Genomic DNA, 21,675 nt, shown 5'->3' on the forward strand with positions numbered 1-21,675 from the left:
CTGTAAACATTCAAACTACTTGACTCCAGGAATTCCTGCCCCGGCCTGTTTAGACTCCGAGCACTCTCTGGTATGACAGAAGCACATTTTATGTAGTTCGGCTGAACTGCCGCCGCTCCTCCAGCTTGTTTCAGAAGAGTTGCCTACATGCATTTTAAGTGCGTTGGCTAAAAGTGCACGGCATAGTTTTAGTTTGCGGGCAGGTTTTCTCATCTGTTGCTCTTTCTGCTGTTCACTTTGTCCCATGCAGTTTTTACCAGTGTGCGCTTTAAAAATGATAATGTTTGTCTGAAATGCAGCCACCGCTGTGCTGTGTTTGGGACTGGCCTCGGTGCTGCAGATTAGAGTGGACGTGCTAATCAATTGCCCGTTTGAGAGGACGTTGTCCCGTGCCTTTGCCTAAGACATTTACATATCCCCAGAAGGTGACCGATGCCTGGATTGTGTGCTTCCTGTTCTGTTCTGCGGGGCCCCAGGGCCCTCTTTCTGCCATTTGTTCCCCTTCAAGAGAGTAAGATAGCGTGGGAATCTTTGGAGCTCTTCAGGTTTGGGGCCCAATGCCACTCCGTGCTGGTTCTCCTGGCATCATGTATGTCTCTCTCTGAAACATGCCAAGGACAGGCTGCAGTCTCTGCAACTTGTAGTGCCTCGTTTTGTGTGGGTAGGGGAAGGGTTGACCTCACTACAGTGTTTACCACAGTTAATGAAGATCAGATGGGAGTACACACAGAGCAGCTCTCTGGGCCCAATCTGAGCCACGTACTAACGGACACAAACAATGCATCTGAGACGTCCGTCTTAAGGCAGCCCTATTATACTAAACCCGCCTTTTCTTGACTTTTTATTTTCCTAAACCCATATTTTGTTTATTAAATGTGTACATTTTTTAAAAAGAAATGTTTGCAACTTTTCTTTTATGTAAGGGCCCACTGTTGTCACACTGCTTCTCACAGCGTTCTTTGCATTCACGTTTGAGAGAGGCTCCTCTGAGACCGGTAAGTGCATACATGGATCTATATATTGCGTATGTAACTCCAAGTGGTGCAGTGAAATATTTTAACTCCTCCACGGGGAAGAACGCATTGTGTTCTTGTTTTTTTTTTCCTGATACGAAAACTTGTTTTAGAATACGAAATGGAGTTTTTGCTTGCCCCTGCCTCTGCCGTGCTCTGTTAGCAAACACTGCACATAGAAGTCACGCGCCGGATTCCTTCGCATTTCCTACTGCTAGTCAATGGCTTGTTTTTGTTTTCCTTAAGGCAATATTACTTATTTCTTCCATGGTGTAGACCTTTCCTGTTAGGGGCTTTGTTGTTCTGTGAGGACATTGAGCAGTGGCGTCACTAGGCGGGTGCGGGGGGTGCGGACCGCACCGGGTGACACCATTAAATGGGGTGACACCCTGACACCAAAATGAAAAATATTAGTCTGTCGAACCTTACCCGGCCAAGATTATTGTCCAATTAGGCTACGATTTAAAATGTAAGCACTGCACGGGCGGTGATTCACGCCAGAACTAAGGAGAACCGACATTATGTAAGTAGTAGTTAGAACTTTTACGAACTGCAGGTGGCGCTCTTGCAAGTCTGGCTCTATTGAAATTCCCGCCCGCGCCACGGCTTTCTGGAAGTGAGGTCGGAATCAGGAAGCGGCTTGGAATTTGAATGGAGTTGTGTGCTGAGTGCTGTGCGCGTCCCGGCGACGCGGCATAATAAATGCGCTGCTGCCTGCGCAGATTTTCGTTGGACCAGACGGGTACATCGAAACTCTTAGCAGCATAATGGCTGTGCATATTAAGTCGTCAAGGCTTCGGGCGCTGCTGGGAGCTGCAACAGGTGAAGCCCACCGCCACCGCTGCACCAAACTCGCGCTCAAGGCAGAGGGCTAGACTGGACTGTGGGTTCCGTCATGAGCAATGCGGCCGCAACGTCGTCATGACTGCCAGCCTGAAATGTGTTACAGACAGACTACTACTGAACAAGAAGTAAGTACTTTGGCCTGCCACTGAGTGACGACTCAAGCAAGTAGTGTTATTGTCACACAGCGTATCATACACAAACACTGCTCCGTGAAGACGGTAAATAACAGCGGCGTATGATGATGATGCAGATCCAGCCGCACGTTCATTAGCCCAAGTAGCGGGGGCCGGGGCACACCGTGCCAGTAAGTAGTTAATATTGTTTGCCGGCTGCGCCATCCGCCTGTGGAGCCTGTATGCTCTGCTGCACAGCAAGCAACACAATGCCAAATCAGATAAGTTCGAGACTCACTTTAAATCTTCACTGTATTGCTTTTATGTAGGGCCCACTGCAAAGCAAAGTGAATATACATATAAACTTTTAAAAAACGGAATTCCTTAAAGTGATTGTGATTATTGTAACAGCATATTTTAATTTCGGGAAGTGATGGCTCGTTATGAGGAAGGAAAACATCCAGAGACAGCCCCGCTTCTCTCACGCTCAGCTTGTTTCATACTTGAGGCACGTATTTAGAAAAGTAATGGGGGTCATGTCGGCAGTTTTTTGTTATTTGAAAGTTGGTGAAAGACAAACATGTAGAATACTCACCTGGGCACAGAGTGTGCATGGCTGCTTATTAAGAATCAGGAGGCATGATTGTATTTTGCTTAATATTGGGCCTCACTGCTACCATTTACTCCCTTGTATAGCCGTGGTGCCATTTTAGTTTCACTGATATTGTAATTGCTGTTTTATGTTGTTGCTTGAGAGGCCTTTTTGTATTTGTGTGTTTTTGTTATGTTTTAATTCTGTAGGACATACTATGGAAACAGTAGTACACCCCACAGGACAGTAACCCACCGAGCACGATGGTAATGGAAACATATCAAATATATCCTGTAGTAGTCAGGGCTGGTCAGGGTTTTATTGCACTGGGTATTTCTCCACATCCCTGCTGTATGAGGGGAGGAGCTGGGGCCGGAATAGAACAAGCTGGTGGGGATGGAGTTTATTGTGACTGCACAGGAGAGACAGAATGTAATAGTGGGAGAGTTACTGTCACAGAGATATTTTATCTAACTTCCTGAGCCAGAAGCCTGCCCTGTGTGTAATGTTACAGCGCCTGAGCTGAGCTCAGCATTGCAGTCACTGTCTGTAATCTGCAGGTAGGGTAGTGATAGTAAGCTGGGGTGGACAGGAATGTGGCAACACTGCAGGGAAGACCAAAAGCAAGCAGGGAAATACTCTGAGTAGAACGCATGGCCTCCAAGAGCAAGGGGATGAGTTATGAAAGGATGGGTAACACCTCTGCAGTGCTTTAGACTCCGGTGTAGAGGAGTGGGCTTGGAAAGGCCCCAGAAGAAGAAGGAGCCCCTCCGTGAATGCTGCACAGATGACTACATCTCCTCGAGGAGGTCCATCATGGATTCATGGGGTAAGTAATGAGGGGGTGACACCATGAGTTACCCGCACCGGGTGACACCAACCCTTGTGACGCCACTGATATTGAGTAATCGTGATCATTGAAGACGATAGCAATGTTATAGCTGTTTGAAGAGCACCTGGAATGGCTCGCCTGCCCACACACGGTGACTGTGGGGAGGGAAGAGCTGAGCCTCCCTACTACAAGTGTTTAGATGTATCTGCTAGAGGCTGCCAAGCAAACTAGCAAGGGCTTAGAGTACGATGGATGATGTCTGCCACTCAATGTATACATAATGTGAACATTTGCTATTAGGTCTACGGATGTTTGCAAATCCCAGCGTTCACCGTTTGCACCCAATGGCGCCCTCACCCTCACACCTCCTCACACACCCTCACTCACCCTCACTCACTCACCCTCATACACCCTCATCAGCATAGCATAACAAAACATAGCATGGCATAACAAAAAAAGCATAGGATACACAAACTCACAACCCTCTCACCCTCACTCTCGCTCTAACACACTCACCCTCACTCACCCACCCAAATCACCCACCCACCCTCACTCACTCACCCACCCTCACTCACTCACTCACCCACCCTCACCCACCCACCCTCACTCACCCTCACTCACCCTCACCAGCATAGCATAACAAAACAAAGCATAGGATAGGAAAACATAGCATAGCATAACAAAGCATAGCATAACAAAACACAACAAAACATACCATAGCATAACAAAACATAGCATAACAAAACAAAGCATAGCAAAACAAAACATAGAATAGTATAACAAAGCATAGCATAGCAAAACAAAACATAGCAAAACACAACAAAGCATAGCAAAACAAAACAGAGCATAACAAAACATAGCAAAACAAAACATAGCAAAACAAAACATAGCAAAACACAACAAACCATAGCATACATAACAAAACATAGCATAGCATAACAAAACACAACAAAGCATAGCATAGCATAACAAAACACAACATAGCATAGCATACCAAAACAAAGCTTAGCATAGCATAACAAAACATAGCATAATAAAACATAGCATAACAAAGCATAGCATAACAAAACATAGCATACCAAAACATAGCATAGCATAACAAAGCATAGCATAACAAAACATCTCATAACAAAGCATAGCCTAGCAAAACACAACAAAACATAGCATAGCATAACAAAACACAACAAAACATAGCATGGCTTAACAAAACATAACAAAACATATAATAGCATGGCAAAACACAGCATAGCATACCAAACACAGCAAAACATAGCATAGCATAACAAAACATAGCATAGCAAAACAAAGCATAGCATAATGAAACACAACAAAGCATAGCATAGCATATCAAAACATAGCATAACAAAGCATAGCAGAATAAAGCATAGCAGAGCAAAACATAGCATAGCATAACAAAACATAGCATAGTATAACAAAGCATAGCCTAGCAAAACACAACAAAACATAGCATAGCATAACAAAACTCAACAAAACATAGCATAGCGTAACAAAACAAAGCATAGGATAGCAAAACTAAACATAGCATAACATAACAAAACAAAGCTTCGGATAGCAAAACAAAACATAGCATAGCATAACAAAACATAGCATAACATAACAAAACATAGCATAACAAAACACAACAAAACAGCATAGCTTAACAAAACAAAACATAGCATGGCTGAACAAAACATAACAAAACATGATAGCATAGCAGAACACAGCATAGCATACCAAACACAGCAAAACATAGCATAGCGTAACAAAACTTAGCATAGCAAAACAAAGCATTACATAATAAAACACAACAAAGCATAGCATAGCATAACAAAACATAGCATAACAACGCATAGCAGAATAAAGCATAGCAGAGCAAAACATAGCCTAGAATAACAAAACATAGCATAGCATAACAAAGCATAGCCTAGCAAAACACAACAAAACATAGCATAGCATAACAAAACACAACAAAACATAGCATAGCGTAACAAAACAAAGCATAGGATAGCAAAACTAAACATAGCATAGCATAACAAAACAAAGCTTCGGATAGCAAAACAAAGCATAGCATAGCATAATAAAACATAGCATAGCATAACAAAACTCAACAAAACATAGCATAGCGTAACACAACAAAGCATAGCATAACAAAACAGAGCATAACAAAACATAGCAAAACAAAACATAGCAAAACAAAACATAGCAAAACACAACAAACCATAGCATACATAACAAAACATAGCATAGCATAACAAAACACAGCAAAGCATAGCATAGCATAACAAAACACAACATAGCATAGCATAACAAAACAAAGCTTAGCATAGCATAACAAAACATAGCATAACAAAACATAGCATAACAAAGGATAGCATAACAAAACATAGCATACCAAAACAAAGCATAGCATAACAAAGCATAGCATAACAAAACATCTCATAACAAAGCATAGCCTAGCAAAACACAACAAAACATAGCATAGCATAACAAAACACAACAAAACATAGCATGGCTTAACAAAACATAACAAAACATATAATAGCATGGCAAAACACAGCATAGCATACCAAACACAGCAAAACATAGCATAGCATAACAAAACATAGCATAGCAAAACAAAGCATAGCATAATAAAACACAACAAAGCATAGCATAGCATATCAAAACATAGCATAACAAAGCATAGCAGAATAAAGCATAGCAGAGCAAAACATAGCATAGCATAACAAAACATAGCATAGTATAACAAAGCATAGCCCAGCAAAACACACCAAAACATAGCATAGCATAACAAAACTCAACAAAACATAGCATAGCGTAACAAAACAAAGCATAGGATAGCAAAACTAAACATAGCATAACATAACAAAACAAAGCTTCGGATAGCAAAACAAAACATAGCATAGCATAACAAAACATAGCATAACATAACAAAACATAGCATAACAAAACACAACAAAACAGCATAGCTTAACAAAACAAAACATAGCATGGCTGAACAAAACATAACAAAACATGATAGCATAGCAGAACACAGCATAGCATACCAAACACAGCAAAACATAGCATAGCGTAACAAAACTTAGCATAGCAAAACAAAGCATTACATAATAAAACACAACAAAGCATAGCATAGCATAACAAAGCATAGCAGAATAAAGCATAGCAGAGCAAAACATAGCCTAGAATAACAAAACATAGCATAGCATAACAAAGCATAGCCTAGCAAAACACAACAAAACATAGCATAGCATAACAAAACACAACAAAACATAGCATAGCGTAACAAAACAAAGCATAGGATAGCAAAACTAAGCATAGCATAGCATAACAAAACAAAGCTTCGGATAGCAAAACAAAACATAGCATAGCATAACAAAACATAGCATAACATAACAAAACATAGCATAACAAAACACAACAAAACAGCATAGCTAAACAAAACATAGCATGGCTGAACAAAACATAACAAAACATAATAGCATAGCAAAACACAGCATAGCATACCAACACAACAAAACATAGCATAGCATAACAAGACATAGCATAGTAAAACAAAGCATAGCATAATAAAACACAACAAAACATAGCATAGCATAACAAAGCATAGCAGAGCAAAACATAGCATAGCATAACAAAGCATAGCATTGCATAACAAAACATAGCATAGCATAGCATAACAAAACAGCATAGCATAGCATAACAAAACAAAACATAGGATAGCAAAACAAAACATAGCATAGCATACAGCATCACTCTGCACCACCACCTCCCTCACTCTATCTATTGCCCTCCCTCACTCTATCTATTGCCCTCCCTCTATCTATTTATCACCCTCCCTCCATCTATCTATCACCCTCCCTCTATCTATCTATCGCCCTCCCTCTATCTATCGCCCTCCCTCCCTCTATCTATCGCCCTCCCTCTATCTATCTATCGTCCTCCCCCTCTATCTATCTATCGCCCTCCCCCTCTATCTATCTATCGCACTCACTCTATCTATTGCATCGCCACAGCACCATTCAACACCACCACAGCATCACTCAGGGGCACAACAACATCACTATGCACTACCACAGCATCACTGAACGCTACAGCATCACTCGTCGCCACCACAACATCACTGTGCTCCACCACAGCATCAATCTGTGCAACCATTCAACAACAACTGGTTCAAATATGTTATCTCAATGTTTCAAGCTTTATTACAAATGTAACAAAAAGATGTTAATATGTGACATATGTTCTTGGATTTTCGTCACAATAAAATACACTGAACATAATCTTCACAAATGTTATTTACAAAAGTTTAAGCTATTGCCATTATAAATTACAATAACTTTTATTTAAGTATTAATTATTTAAAAAAATTAAAAACCATTGTTATTTGTAATATCAATACATGTAAGTCACTTAAATACAACACGTATTGCATTACAAATGCTATAGGTGTCACATTTGCGAAAGTTATAACTATTGGCATGGTAAATGACAAAGCTATTAAATTCGCTATTTTCAAAAACAAAACCTAAATAAAAAATTTGTCATTTACAATACCAATAGCTCAAACTTTCCTAATACGAGACCAATTGCATTGCAAATGCTTGTTTCATTACTTGCCACAACAACATGCTGCCCTATCGCTTGACACTCTGCTTGGCAGCAGTAGCATTGCCTGGGAGCCGCGACAAGCTCTGAGTGCCACCAGAGATGGCAGCGGCACACTCTGAGCCCAGGGAGAAGGTTGTGAGCAGCCGGGGCTGTCACCCGAAGGATCTGAGCTCTGCCCTGATAGCCAGTCAGCTGCAGAGGGCAAACAAAGAAAGCATGGGGCACTGAGACAACATCACCACTGGTGATAGTCGCCCAGCTGATAGTCCCTGTCCTGTCTTCCAACCCAGCTCTAACACTCAGCTGAGAGGCCAGGCAAACCTCGCACTCCATCTCTAACTCCCAGCTGAGAGGCCCTGCACCACCTCACAGCTGAGAGGCCTTGTCCCCCTCCCATTCCATCTCTAACATCCAGCTGATAGGCCAGGCAAACCTCCCATTCCAGCTCTAACTTCAAACTGAGAGGTCCTGCAGTGCACCCCCTCATAGCTAAGAGGCCTTGCACCCCCTCCCGTTCCAGCTCTAACTCTCAGCTGAGAGGCCTGCAGCCCCCTACCATTCCAACTCAAGCTGCAAACTCTACAACTGCCTCCAATTCCAGCTCCAACTCCCATATGAAATGCCCTGCAAACCCCCTTCCTGATTCAACCTCCAGCTGAGAGGCCCTGCTCTTCCTCCCATTCCAGCTCTAATTCCCAGCTGAGAGGACGTGCACCCCCTACCATTCCAGTTCTAAATTTCTTACAGGCCCTGCACCACCTCCCATTCCAGCTTTAACTTATGTCTGAGTGGCCCTGCATCACTTCTCATTAAGACCTCTGACCCCAGAAGAGAGACCTTGCACCGCTTCCCTTCCTGTTCAAACTCCAGTGTAGATGCCTGGTGTCCGGGGTCGGGCACTAGGGCAATGGTCCAGTAGCCACTTTCGGCAATATCTGAAAATAACAGGACTCACTGCTTCCCAGGTCAGCAGCACTTAAACATACCCTCCCCCAGAAGAGTAATGCAAAATGGTGGGGCCCCACGGGCTGGCAGGAGCAGCCAGCCGGCGGGTGTCCGCCCCTCATGGTGCCCCCGCGATTCCCGGCATGACACCAGCGGCAATGCCGGGGGTGCCAGCCCGGGGGCGCAGGCGAGGTGGGGGGGCCTTGAGGGGGAGACGGTGGTCTCGAGGTGGCAGGGGTAGGGGGCGGGTGGTCCGCCACCGCACAGAGATGGCAAGTCTGCTGCTCTCCGCCACAGCAGCCCTCTGTGTGGCAGAATAACGGGGCTGAGAGCAGAGAGGGAGGGAGGGCAGAGATGCCAGGTGCTTCCAGGACTCGGCTTCCCTCCTCCTCTCCCTCCCGCAGGCTCAGGGGTCTGGGAGAGGGCCATCGGAGCAGGCTGAGGTGTGGTGGGTGCAAAAAACACAGTTGATGGACAGAATGCAGAACAATGTCTTACATTCACCCCAGTACAAAGACCTGGGACTAAATCCATCGTTTTTTTGCACTCCACACCACCCTAGGTCAGACAATGGCTATATGCAAATCAGCCTAGACCCTGTGCCTCATGGGAACAGTCCAGCCCGAACTACCAAGCCATGTCTTTCCTAGACCGGAATCAAGCATCCAAGGACCGGTTTCTGGCTATCAGCCTTCTTCAGCCTGGATAGCTTGACTCCAGGGATGTGGAGAGCCTGGGACTCACGTCTGAGCACACCCAGCCCACTCAGGGTGAAAATTGCAAAAAACACAGTTGATGGACAGAATGCAGAACAATGTCTTACATTCACCCCAGTACAAAGATCTGGGCCTAAATCCATCATTTTTTTGCACTCCACACCACTCTAGGTCAGACAATGGCTATATGCAAATCAGCCTAGACCCTGTGCCTCATGGGAGCAGTCCAGCCCGAACTACCAAGCCATGTCTTTCCTAGGCCGGAATCAAGCATCCAAGGACCGGTTTCTGGCTATCAGCCTTCTTCAGCCTGGATAGCTTGACTCCAGTGATGTGGAGAGCCTGGGACTCACGTCTGAGCATACCCAGCCCACTCGGGGGGTAGCATTCCAAAAAACACAGTTGATGGACAGAATGCAGAACAATGTCTTACATTCACCCCAGTACAAAGATCTGGGCCTAAATCCATTGTTTTTTTGCACTCCACACCACCCTAGGTCAGACAATGGCTATATGCAAATCAGCCTAGACCCTGTGCCTCATGGGAACAGTCCAGCCTGAACTACCAAGCCATGTCTTTCCTAGACCGGAATCAAGCATCCAAGGACCGGTTTCTGGCTATCAGTCTTCTTCAGCCTGGATAGCCCAACTCCAGTGGTGTAGAGAGCCTGGGACTCACTTCTGAGCATACCCAGCCCACTCGAGGTGAAAATTGCAAAAAACACAGTTGATGGACAGATTGCAGAACAATGTCTTACATTCACCCCAGTACAAAGATCTGGGCCTAAATTCATCGGTTTTTTTGCATTCCACACCATCCTAGGTCAGACCATGGCTATATGCAAATCAGCCTAAACCCTGTGCCTCATGGGAACAGTCCAGCCCGAACTACCAAGCCATGTTTTTCCTAGACCGGAATCAAGCATCCAAGGACCGTTTTCTGGCTATCAGCCTTCTTCAGCCTAGATAGCGTGACTCCAGTGATGTGGAGAGTCTGGGACTCACGTCTGAGCATACCCAGCCCACTCGGGGTGAAAATTGCAAAAAACACAGTTGATGGGCAGAATGCAGAACAATGTCTTACATTCACCCCAATACAAAGATCTGGGCCTAAATCCATCATTTTTTTGCACTCCACACCACCCTAGGTCAGACAATGGCTATATGCAAATCAGCCTAGACCCTGTGCCTCATGGGAACAGTCCAGCCCGAACTACCAAGCCATGTCTTTCCTAGACCGGAATCAAACATCCAAGGACCGGTTTCTGGCTATCAGCCTTCTTCAGCCTGGATAGCTTGACTCCAGTGATGTGGAGAGCCTGGGACTCACGTCTGAGCATACCCAGCCCACTCGGGGTGAAAATTGCAAAAAACACAGTTGATGGACAGAATGCAGAACAATGTCATACATTCACCCCAGTACAAAGATCTGGGCCTAAATCCATCGTTTTTTTGCACTCCACACGAACCTAGGTCAGACAATGGCCATGTGCAAATCAGCCTAGACCCTGTGCCTCATGGGAACAGTCCAGCCCGAACTACCAAGCCATGTCTTTCCTAGACCGGAATCAAGCATCCAAGGACTGGTTTCTGGCTATCAGCCTTCTTCAGCCTGGATAGCTTGACTCCAGTGATGTGGAGAGCCTGGGACTCACGTCTGAGCATACCCAGCCCACTCTGGGTGAAAATTGCAAAAAACACAGTTGATGGACAGAATGCAGAACAATGTCTTACATTCACCCCAGTACAAAGATCTGGGCCTAAATCCATCATTTTTTTGCACTCCACACCACCCTAGGTCAGACAATGGCTATATGCAAATTAGCCTAGACCCTGTGCCTCATGGGAACAGTCCAGCCCAAACTACCAAGCCATGTCTTTCCTAGACCGGAATCAAGCATCCAAGGACCGGTTTCTGGCTATCAGCCTTCTTCAGCCTGGATAGCTTGACTCCAGTGATGTGGAGAGCCTGGGACTCACGTCTGAGAATACCCAGCCCACTCGGGGTGAAAATTGCAAAAAACACAATTGATGGACAGAATGCAGAACAATGTCTTACATTCACCCCAGTACAAAGATCTGGGCCTAAATCCATCAGTTTTTTGCACTCCACACCACCCTAGGTCAGACAATGGCTATATGCACTATCGACCGCGCACTTTTTTCACTAAACAGATGATTGCGGAGCACATATGTTACCAACTCCCTGACCAAAATAAAACACTGTTCAGACTAAATAACTTTACGTCTACTGTGCACGTGAAGTAACTGTGTGTTTTGTAAATATATGCCGCCTTGGCTACCACAATATTTGTCAAAACTTCTTTTGAACCGCTGCTACTGCATTTCTCCTCTCTCAGACCTAGATTGTTTTCCTTTACTCTCTGTACACTGTATAAATGCCACAACGTTGGCGCACATTCTATATTTGGAGTAAAACAATAGTGCTCCCCATAGAATCCTGCATGACTGTCTACTCACCTGATATAAGTACCGACCTACATAATAGTTTGTGTTGGTTTTTGTCTCCACAGCATGGGAATTTCCCATTACTCAACACTGAATCCCACACAAATTGTGTGAGGCACATTTCTTAATTTTCCTTCGTACGTTTTGTTTGTTTATACGTTTTTTTTGTCCTGACGAAAACTCCATAGACCCGACCGGGCCAAGTGAGCTGAAACATGTCGACACGTCTTTCAAGAGATATGGTAGTCCAGTAACTTGACCACCTGCATATCGCAACTCCTTTTTAACTATAGTGCCTAACTATCCAGAATAAATAATCTTTTTTGATTAGACACTATTTTTAGTCTGTTCCTCCACATATATTCTTTTGATCTCTGGACACTTCTACTTGTACCAGAGGTAGCCTCAGGTGAGGCAGGCACCCAGCACGTCAATCGATCACCCGAGGAATACGCCATGACTCCTGATGGGGCGGAAAAAAGATACACCGCAAACGACAATACCAGGATGTCTATGAGGGTTTTCGAATACAAACCAATGGTTTTGTAGAAACAAGTGTCCATTCTATTTTTGATTATTGAACGTTTGCCCAGGGGAAATGAATGGACTTCTAATCCTCTTCCCTCCTATTTTTGATATAAGCCTTTAAGCAGCGGACAGCTGCGGGAATCATTCACACCCTTGCAGAATTACCTATTTTGCTCTATAGGGTGTCCTTTGTTTACAAATCTTTGAACACAGAGAGAGGAACTATGGAGAACAACACCAGTCTGAGCTTTTCAGGAAGTGACATAGATGAAATCTTAGCAGGACAATCATTACTACAAAACCAAGAACTAATACAAGCAATTGCACAAACAGATGATTGGGACACATTGACTAACAAAAAGATGGAAGTGCACCTTGGACTACCTAGTCCTCATAGTAAAGACAGCAAAAAGATTATCGGATGCACTATTGGTGGAGATACAGGAATGTGAAAATGAACTCAAGAAAAACATAAACTCCCAGGTGTATAAAAAACGCCTAGATGAAATAACAAAAGAGATGGATGAAATGCAGGAATATCTAACGCAAAATAAACTCCAAAAACTAATTAAAGAACTGAAGAAATTAAGCCAAGAAAAAATGCACCCATACTCGAAGGATGACTAAACAGTAATCAGTAATGGATCAGATGGAGACTCCACAGGGGGGACCTCGTCTGAGGGTTCAGAAGGCAGCTCCGAAGAGTCCACACCAAGAAGGGGTCGAAATAATTTCAGATTTCCACGCCCACGACGAGGAAATAGGTGGCAACGACCACCGTTTTTCCATGGAAATTCAATGCCATATTACCCACCCTACATGCCTCCTTATGCGGGATGGATGAACCCCTATCACCCCGGCACAAACCAACAACAATCAATGGATAACTATCAAATGTCGAATACTGCAAATCAACATCAAGCTCAGCCTTTTTTAGGAAGAGGCCAAAACCAGTCTCGGGGCTGAAAGAAAAACCTCAGATGGCAAGATCAACAGCCCAGCGTACAGACGAGGAGCATGGCTTCAGCCCAACCAGGAACGAGCAAGAAGACTCGCTAATAGTGAATCTGACCAGCATCGTTCTGACCGAGGATCAGACGAATGTCCTGAATAAAGGACTTGGCTTTGTGCCGACACCATCAACAGACCGATTCAAACTTAAATGCGAAGTGTCGGAATTCTGCAGAACTCTCAAACTGAAAGCATTTTTCAATGAATCCTCCAACCAAACCATGGAAGGTGACACCACCCTAAGAAGAAAGTCTAAATTCTGTCCACCGACTAGTGCAGTACCCATTGAAATTCAAGCTTTTGAACAGGCAGTTATGAAAGGGATTGACAAAATGGACAATAAGAAGAAGATCTACTAAAATATGAGCAATAAAGAAAAACAAGCTTTAACTGAATTAAGAGACGAGAACATAATAATAAAATCCACAGACAAGGGGGGTGGGGTGGTGATCTTGACAAAATAAGGATATAATCAACAGTGTCTGTCTTTACTGTCAGATGAAACCTTCTATAAAAAACTGGACACTGATCCTACTGAAAGACTAACCAACACCGTTGCTATCATGGTACATGAGGCAGAGACCAATGGATGGATCTCCAAAAAAGAGGCTGACTTTCTAACACCAAAAGGACCAAAGGTACCATTTTTCTATTCACTGCCCAAAACGCACAAAAACAAGTCCCCACGACCCGGACGCCCGATAGTATCGGGTATTGGATCTTTGTTAGAACCCTTATCAAAGTTCGCGGATGAATATTTGAAACCATTAGTCCAAAGTACCCCTACCTACTTAAAAGACACCAGAGATCTCCTGATTCAGATTGCAGATCGGGAATTCAACCCAGATACGATGTTACTGGTGGGATTGGATGTAGAGTCTCTCTACACCAGCTTACCCCAAGAGGATACCTTAAAAATGCTAGAAGATCTTCTCTTTTTGCAAGACTGGACACACAAAACTCCCCGACATTTCATTCTTGAATGCTGTAGACTGGCCCTACAAGAAAATTACTTTGAATATAATGGCCAATTTTTCTTGCAATGCTATGGAACATCCATGGGCAGCGCTTTTGCGCCTTCAGTAGCGGGACTCTATGTGAGCCGTCTCGAACAAGAATGTGTCCTCCATAACACCAACCCATACGTTTCCAGTATAATATACTGGAAACGTTATATCGATGATGTTTTACATATTTGGGACACCAGACTAGATCTCACCACCTTAATGGAATGGCTAAATGGTAGGGACCAGTGGTTAAAATTTACCTTCACTGAGAACAATCAAAAAATTGATTTCTTGGACTTAACCATTTTTGCTGAGAATGGAAGATTGGAGACAAAAACCTTCACTAAGCCTACAGCTAAAAATAGTCTGCTTTCATATCACAGCTACCATCCTCGCCCTCTGCGAGATAACCTTCCCTACAGTCAATTTTTGAGGCACAAACGCAACTGTAGTAAAAAAGACGACTATACACAACAAGCACAGGAACTGAGTCGTAAGCTACAAAAGTGAGATTATACTCCAGCAGTAATCTCTAAGTGCAGAAAACGTGCCAAACATCAGCCCCGAGAATGCCTCTTACAGAACACTAACAAAGAACCAATAAAAGATCTTGTCACCTGTGTTACTACCTTTTGCCCTGCAACCTATGATGTTCAAAAACTCATAAGAAAAAACTGGCAGATACTGACTTCAGGCAAATTCAACTGGCCCAAACCCAGATTTGCGAACAGAAGGACGAAAAACATCAAAGACGTCCTTGTGCACACCAGGCCAAGGAGTAAACCACTCAAGTCTACCATCAGAGATAAAAACACGACCCCAATCACTGGCCACTACCCCTGTGGCACATGTGGAGTTTGTAAGTTTACGAACACCACCAAGACTCTACAATTAACTGACAACATACTGTGGACTCAAAGAAGCCATACCAACTGTAACTCAACTCATGTAATCTACCTAATCACCTGTCCCTGCCGACGCCAATACGTAGGCATGACTTGTCGCAAAGTTAAACTCCGCATAGGAGAACATCGGAGCAACATCAGACTCAAGAAAAACAACATGTAGCTATGTACACATTTTGTGGAGGCAGTTCACACCTGTGACAACCTCAGATGGACAGTTCTTGAAATGCTTCAATTCAAAAATCAAAATGCAGAGCAAACTCTTTTCGAAAAAGAACAAAGATGGGTAGACCGCCTCAAAACAGACACACTGGGGATGAATGATCATATTCCTTGGCACCAGTTCTACTGAAAAAACTACATCGTCTTGAGTGTCCTCCATCTTACTAGTACCTACTCGCACATAGAGTTGTCCCTCTTTTGTGTTTAGGACCCATATAAAGGAATGGGATCTATAGTCCCGCCCATAGCCAGGGGAAGAGTCAGCACAAGGGACACAAAGCTGTACCTCATGGGTAAGAATGGTAGCACACCGCTTTCCAGCAAAACGGGTAAGACTAATAACTGTACTAATCAGTGGGCCCATCTTTACTTTGACAGTAAAAAACCGTATGCGACTCTGGTTCCCCTGTTGAAGTGCTCATTTTGCGCAAAACAGGTAACTACAATTTTATTCATCAATAAGGGTCACATAAGTCACAAGTCACGTGTCCTTTAAAACCCAAAATGTCCCATCAAATAATTACCACTATCGACTGCGCACTTTTTTCACTAAACAGATGATTGCGGAGCACATATGTTACCAACTCCCTGACCAAAATAAAACACCGTTCAGACTAAATAACTTTACGTCTACTGTGCATGTGAAATAACTGTGTGTTTTGTAAATATATGCCGCCTTGGCTACCACAATATTTGTCAAAACTTCTTTTGAACCGCTGCTACTGCATTTCTCCTCTCTCAGACCTAGATTGTTTTCCTTTCCTCTCTGTACACTGTGTAAATGCCACAACGTTGGCGCGCATTCTATATTTGGAGTAAAACAATAGTGCTCCCCATAGAATCCAGCATGACTGTCTACTGACCTGGTATAAGTACCGACCTACATAATAGTTAGTGTTGGTTTTTGTCTCCACAGCATGGGAATTTCCCTTTACTCAACACTGAATCCCACACAAATTGTGTGAGGCACATTTCTTAATTTTCCTTCGTACGTTTTGTTTGTTTATACATTTTTTTGTCCTGACGAAAGCTCCATAGACCCGACCGGGCCAAGTGAGCTGAAACATGTCGACACGTCTTTCAAGAGATATGGTAGTCCAGTAACTTGACCACCTGCATATCGCAACTCCTTTTTAACTATAGTGCCTAACTATCCAGAATAAATAATCTTATTTGATTAGAAAATATTTTTAGTCTAGTCCTCCACATATATTCTTTTGATCTCTGGACACTTCTACTTGTACCAGAGGTAGCCTCAGGTGAGGCAGGCACCCAGCACGTCAATCGATCACCCGATGAATACGCCATGACTCCTGATGGGGTGGAAAAAAGATACACCGCAAACGACAATACCAGGATGTCTATGAGGGTTTTCGAATACAAACCAATGGTTTTGTAGAAACAAGTGTCCATTCTATTTTTGATTATTGAATATATGCAAATCAGCCTAGACCCTGTGCCTCATGGGAACAGTCCAGCCCGAACTACCAAGCCATGTCTTTCCTAGACCAGAATCAAGCATCCAAGGACCGATTTCTGGCTATCAGCCTTTTTCAGCCTGGATAGCTTGACTCCAGTGATGTGGAGAGCCTGGGACTCACGTCTGAGCATACCCAGCCCACTCGAGGTGAAAATTGCAAAAAACACAGTTGATGGACAGAATGCAGAACAATGTCTTACATTCACCCCAGTACAAAGATCTGGGCCTAAATCCATCATTTTTTTGCACTCCACACCACCCTAGGTCAGACAATGGCTATATGCAAATCAGCCTAGACCCTGTGCCTCATGGGAACAGTCCAGCCCGAACTACCAAGCCATGTCTTTCCTAGACCGGAATCAAGCATCCAAGGACCGTTTTCTGGCTATCAGCCTTCTTCAGCCTGGATAGTTTGACTCAAGTGATGTGGAGAGCCTGGGATTCAAGTCTGAGCATACCCAGCCCACTCGGGGTGAAAATTGCAAAAAACACAGTTGATGGACAGAATGCAGAACAATGTCTTACATTCACCCCAGTACAAAAATCTGGGCCTAAATCCATCGTTTTATTGCACTCCACAACACCCTAGGTCAGACAATGGCTATATGCAAATCAGCCTAGACCCTGTGCCTCATGGGAACAGTCCAGCCCGAACTACCAAGCCATGTCTTTCCTAGACCGGAATCAAGCATCCAAGGACCGGTTTCTGGCTATCAGCCTTCTTCAGCCTGGATAGCTTGACTCCAGTGATGTGGAGAGCCTGGGACTCACGTCTGAGCATACCCAGCCCACTCGGGGTGAAAATTGCAAAAAACACAGTTGATGGACAGAATGCAGAACAATGTCTTACGTTCACCCCAGTACAAAGATCTGGGCCTAAATCCATTGTTTTTTTGCACTCCACAACACCCTAGGTCAGACAATGGCTATATGCAAATCAGCCTAGACCCTGTGCCTCAAGGGAACAGTCCAGCCCGAACTACCAAGCCATGTCTTTCCTAGACCGGAATCAAACATCCAAGGACCGGTTTCTGGCTATCAGCCTTCGTCAGCCTGAATAGCTTGACTCCAGTGATGTGGAGAGCCTGGGACTCACGTCTGAGCATACCCAGCCCACTCGGAGTTGAAAATTGCAAAAAACACAGTTGATGGACAGAATGCAGAACAATGTCTTACATTCACCCCAGTACAAAGATCTGGGTCTAAATCCATTGTTTTTTTGCACTCCACTCCACCCTAGGTCAGACAATGGCTATATGCAAATCAGCCTAGACCCTGTGCCTCATGGGAACAGTCCAGCCCGAACTACCAAGCCATGTCTTTCCTAGACCGGAATCAAGCATTCAAGGACCGGTTTCTGGCTGTCAGCCTTCTTCAGCCTGGATAGCTTGACTCCAGTGATGTGGAGAGCCTGGGACTCACGTCTGAGCATACCCAGCCCACTCGGGTGAAAATTGCAAAAAACACAGTTCATGGACAGAATGCAGAACAATGTCTCACATTCACCCCAGTACAAAGATCTGGGCCTAAATCCATCGTTTGTTTGCACTCCACACCACCCTAGGTCAGACGATTGCTATATGCAAATCAGCCTAGACCGTTTGCCTCATGGGAACAGTCCAGCCCGAACTACCAAGCCATGTCTTTGCTAGACCGGAATCAAGCATCCAAGGACCGGTTTCTGGCTATCAGCCTTCTTCAGCCTGGATAGCTTGACTCCAGTGATGTGGAGATCCTGGGACTCACGTCTGAGCATACCCAGCCCACTCGGGGTGAAAATTGCAAAAAACACAGTTGATGGACAGAATACAGAACAATGTCCTACATTCACCCCAGTACAAAGATCTGGGCCTAAATCCATCGTTTTTTTGCACTCCACACCACCCTAGGTCAGACCATTGCTATATGCAAATCAGCCTAGACCCTTTGCCTCATGGGAACAGTGCAGCCCGAACTACCAAGCCATGTCTTTCCTAGACCGGAATCAATCATCCAAGGACTGGTTTCTGGCTATCCGCCTTCTTCAGCCTGGATAGCTTGACTCCAGTGATGTGGAGAGCCTGGGACTCACGTCTGAGCATACCCAGCCCACTCGGGGTGAAAATTGAAAAAAACACAGTTGATGGACAGAATGCAGAACAATGTCTTACATTCACCCCAGTACTAAGATCTGGGCCTAAATCCATTGTTTTTTTGCACTCCACACCACCCTTGGTCAGACAATGGCTATATGCAAATCAGCCTAGACCCTGTGCCTCATGGGAACAGTGCAGCCCGAACTACCAAGCCATGTCTTTCCTAGACCGGAATCAAGCATCCAAGGACTGGTTTCTGGCTATCAGCCTTCTTCAGCCTGGATAGCTTGACTCCAGTGATGTGGAGAGCCTGGGACTCACGTCTGAGCATACCCAGCCCACTCGGGGTGAAAATTGCAAAAAACACAGTTGATGGACAGAATGCAGAACAATGTCTTACATTCACCCCAGTACAAAGATCTGGGCCTAAATCCATAATTGTTTTGCACTCCACAACACCCAAGGTCAGACAATGGCTATATGCAAATCAGCCTAGACCCTGTGCCTCATGGGAACAGTCCAGCCCGAACTACCAAGCCATGTCTTTCCTAGACTGAAATCAAGCATTCAAGGACCAGTTTCTGGCTATCAGCCTTCTTCAGCCTGGATAGCTTGACTCCAGTGATGTGGAGAGCCTGGGACTCACGTCTGAGCATACCCATCCCACTCGGGGTGAAAATTGAAAAAAACACAGTTGATGGACAGAATGCAGAACAATGTCTTACATTCACCCCAGTACTAAGATCTGGGCCTAAATCCATTGTTTTTTTGCACTCCACACCACCCTAGGTCAGACAATGGCTATATGCAAATCAGCCTAGACCCTGTGCCTCATGGGAACAGTCCAGCCCGAACTACCAAGCAATGTCTTTCCTAGACCGGAATCAAGCATCCAAGGACCGGTTTCTGGCTATCAGCCTTCTTCAGCCTGGATAGCTTGACTCCAGTGATGTGGAGAGCCTGGGACTCACGTCTGAGCATACCCAGCCCACACGGGGTGAAAATTGCAAAAAACACAGTTGATGGACAGAATGCAAAACAATGTCTTACATTCACCCCAGTAAAAAGATCTGGGCCTAAATCCATCGTTTTTTTGCACTCCACACCACCCTAGGTCAGACCATTGCTATATGCAAATCAGCCTAGACCCTTTGCCTCATGGGAACAGTCCAGCCCGAACTACCAAGCCATGTCTTTCCTAGACCGGAATCAAGCATCCAAGGACCGGTTTCTGGCTATCCGCCTTCTTCAGCCTGGATAGCTTGACTCCAGTGATGTGGAGAGCCTGGGACTCACGTCTGAGCATACCCAGCCCACTCAGGGTTTAAATTGAAAAAAACACAGTTGATGGACAGAATGAAGAACAATGTCTTACATTCACCCCAGTACTAAGATCTGGGCCTAAATCCAATGTTTTTTTGCACTCCACACCACCCTAGGTCAGACAATGGCTATATGCAAATCAGCCTAGACCCTGTGCCTCATGGGAACAGTCCAGCCCGAACTACCAAGCCATGTCTTTCCTAGACCGGAATCAAGCATCCATGGACCGGTTTCTGGCTATCAGCCTTCTCCAGCCTGGATAGCTTGACTCCAGTGATGTGGAGAGCCTGGGACTCACGTCTGAGCATACCCAGCCCACTTGGGGTGAAAATTGCAAAAAACAGAGGTGATAGACAGAATGCAGAACAATGTCTTACATTCAGCCCAGTACAAAGATCTGGGCCTAAATCCATCATTTTTTTGCACTCCACAACACCCAAGGTCAGACAATGGCTATATGCAAATCAGCCTAGAACCTGTGCCTCATGGGAACAGTCCAGCCCGAACTACCAAGCCATGTCTTTCCTAGACCGGAATCAAGCATCCAAGGACCGGTTTCTGGCTATCAGCCTTCTTCAGCCTGGATAGCTTGACTCCAGTGATGTGGAGAGCCTGGGACTCACGTCTGAGCATACCCAGCCCACTCGGGGTGAAAATTGCAAAAAACACAGTTGATGGACAGAATGCAGAACAATGTCTTACATTCACCCCAGTACAAAGACCTGGGCCTAAATCCATCGTTTTTTTGCACTCCACACCACCCTAGGTCAGACAATGGCTATATGCAAATCAGCCTAGACCCTGTGCCTCATGGGAACAGTCCAGCCCGAACTACGAAGCCATGTCTTTCCTAGACCGGAATCAAGCATCCAAGGACCGGTTTCTGGCTATCAGCCTTCTTCAGCATGGATAGCTTGACTCCAGTGATGTGAAGAGCCTGGGACTCACGTCTGAGCATACCCAGCCCACTCGGGTGAAAATTGCAAA

General features: G+C 44.7%; 1 long non-coding RNA gene across 1 annotated transcript; it reads right to left on the reverse strand.

Moving 5' to 3' along the window:
* Nucleotides 1-3,893: 3,893 nt before the first annotated feature.
* LOC147698311 (uncharacterized) lies at nucleotides 3,894-7,103 on the reverse strand. The gene is made up of 3 exons (XR_015299194.1): nucleotides 5,506-7,103; nucleotides 5,191-5,409; nucleotides 3,894-5,077 (listed from the first exon to the last, which is right to left on the reverse strand). It is a non-coding gene; the product is annotated as an uncharacterized LOC147698311 (long non-coding RNA).
* Between the last annotated feature and the right edge of the window lie 14,572 nt (nucleotides 7,104-21,675).

This window comes from Lissotriton vulgaris, chromosome 8 (genome assembly GCF_964263255.1).
Source record: "Lissotriton vulgaris chromosome 8, aLisVul1.2, whole genome shotgun sequence".
In the NCBI taxonomy this organism is placed as follows: Eukaryota; Metazoa; Chordata; class Amphibia; order Caudata; family Salamandridae; genus Lissotriton; species Lissotriton vulgaris.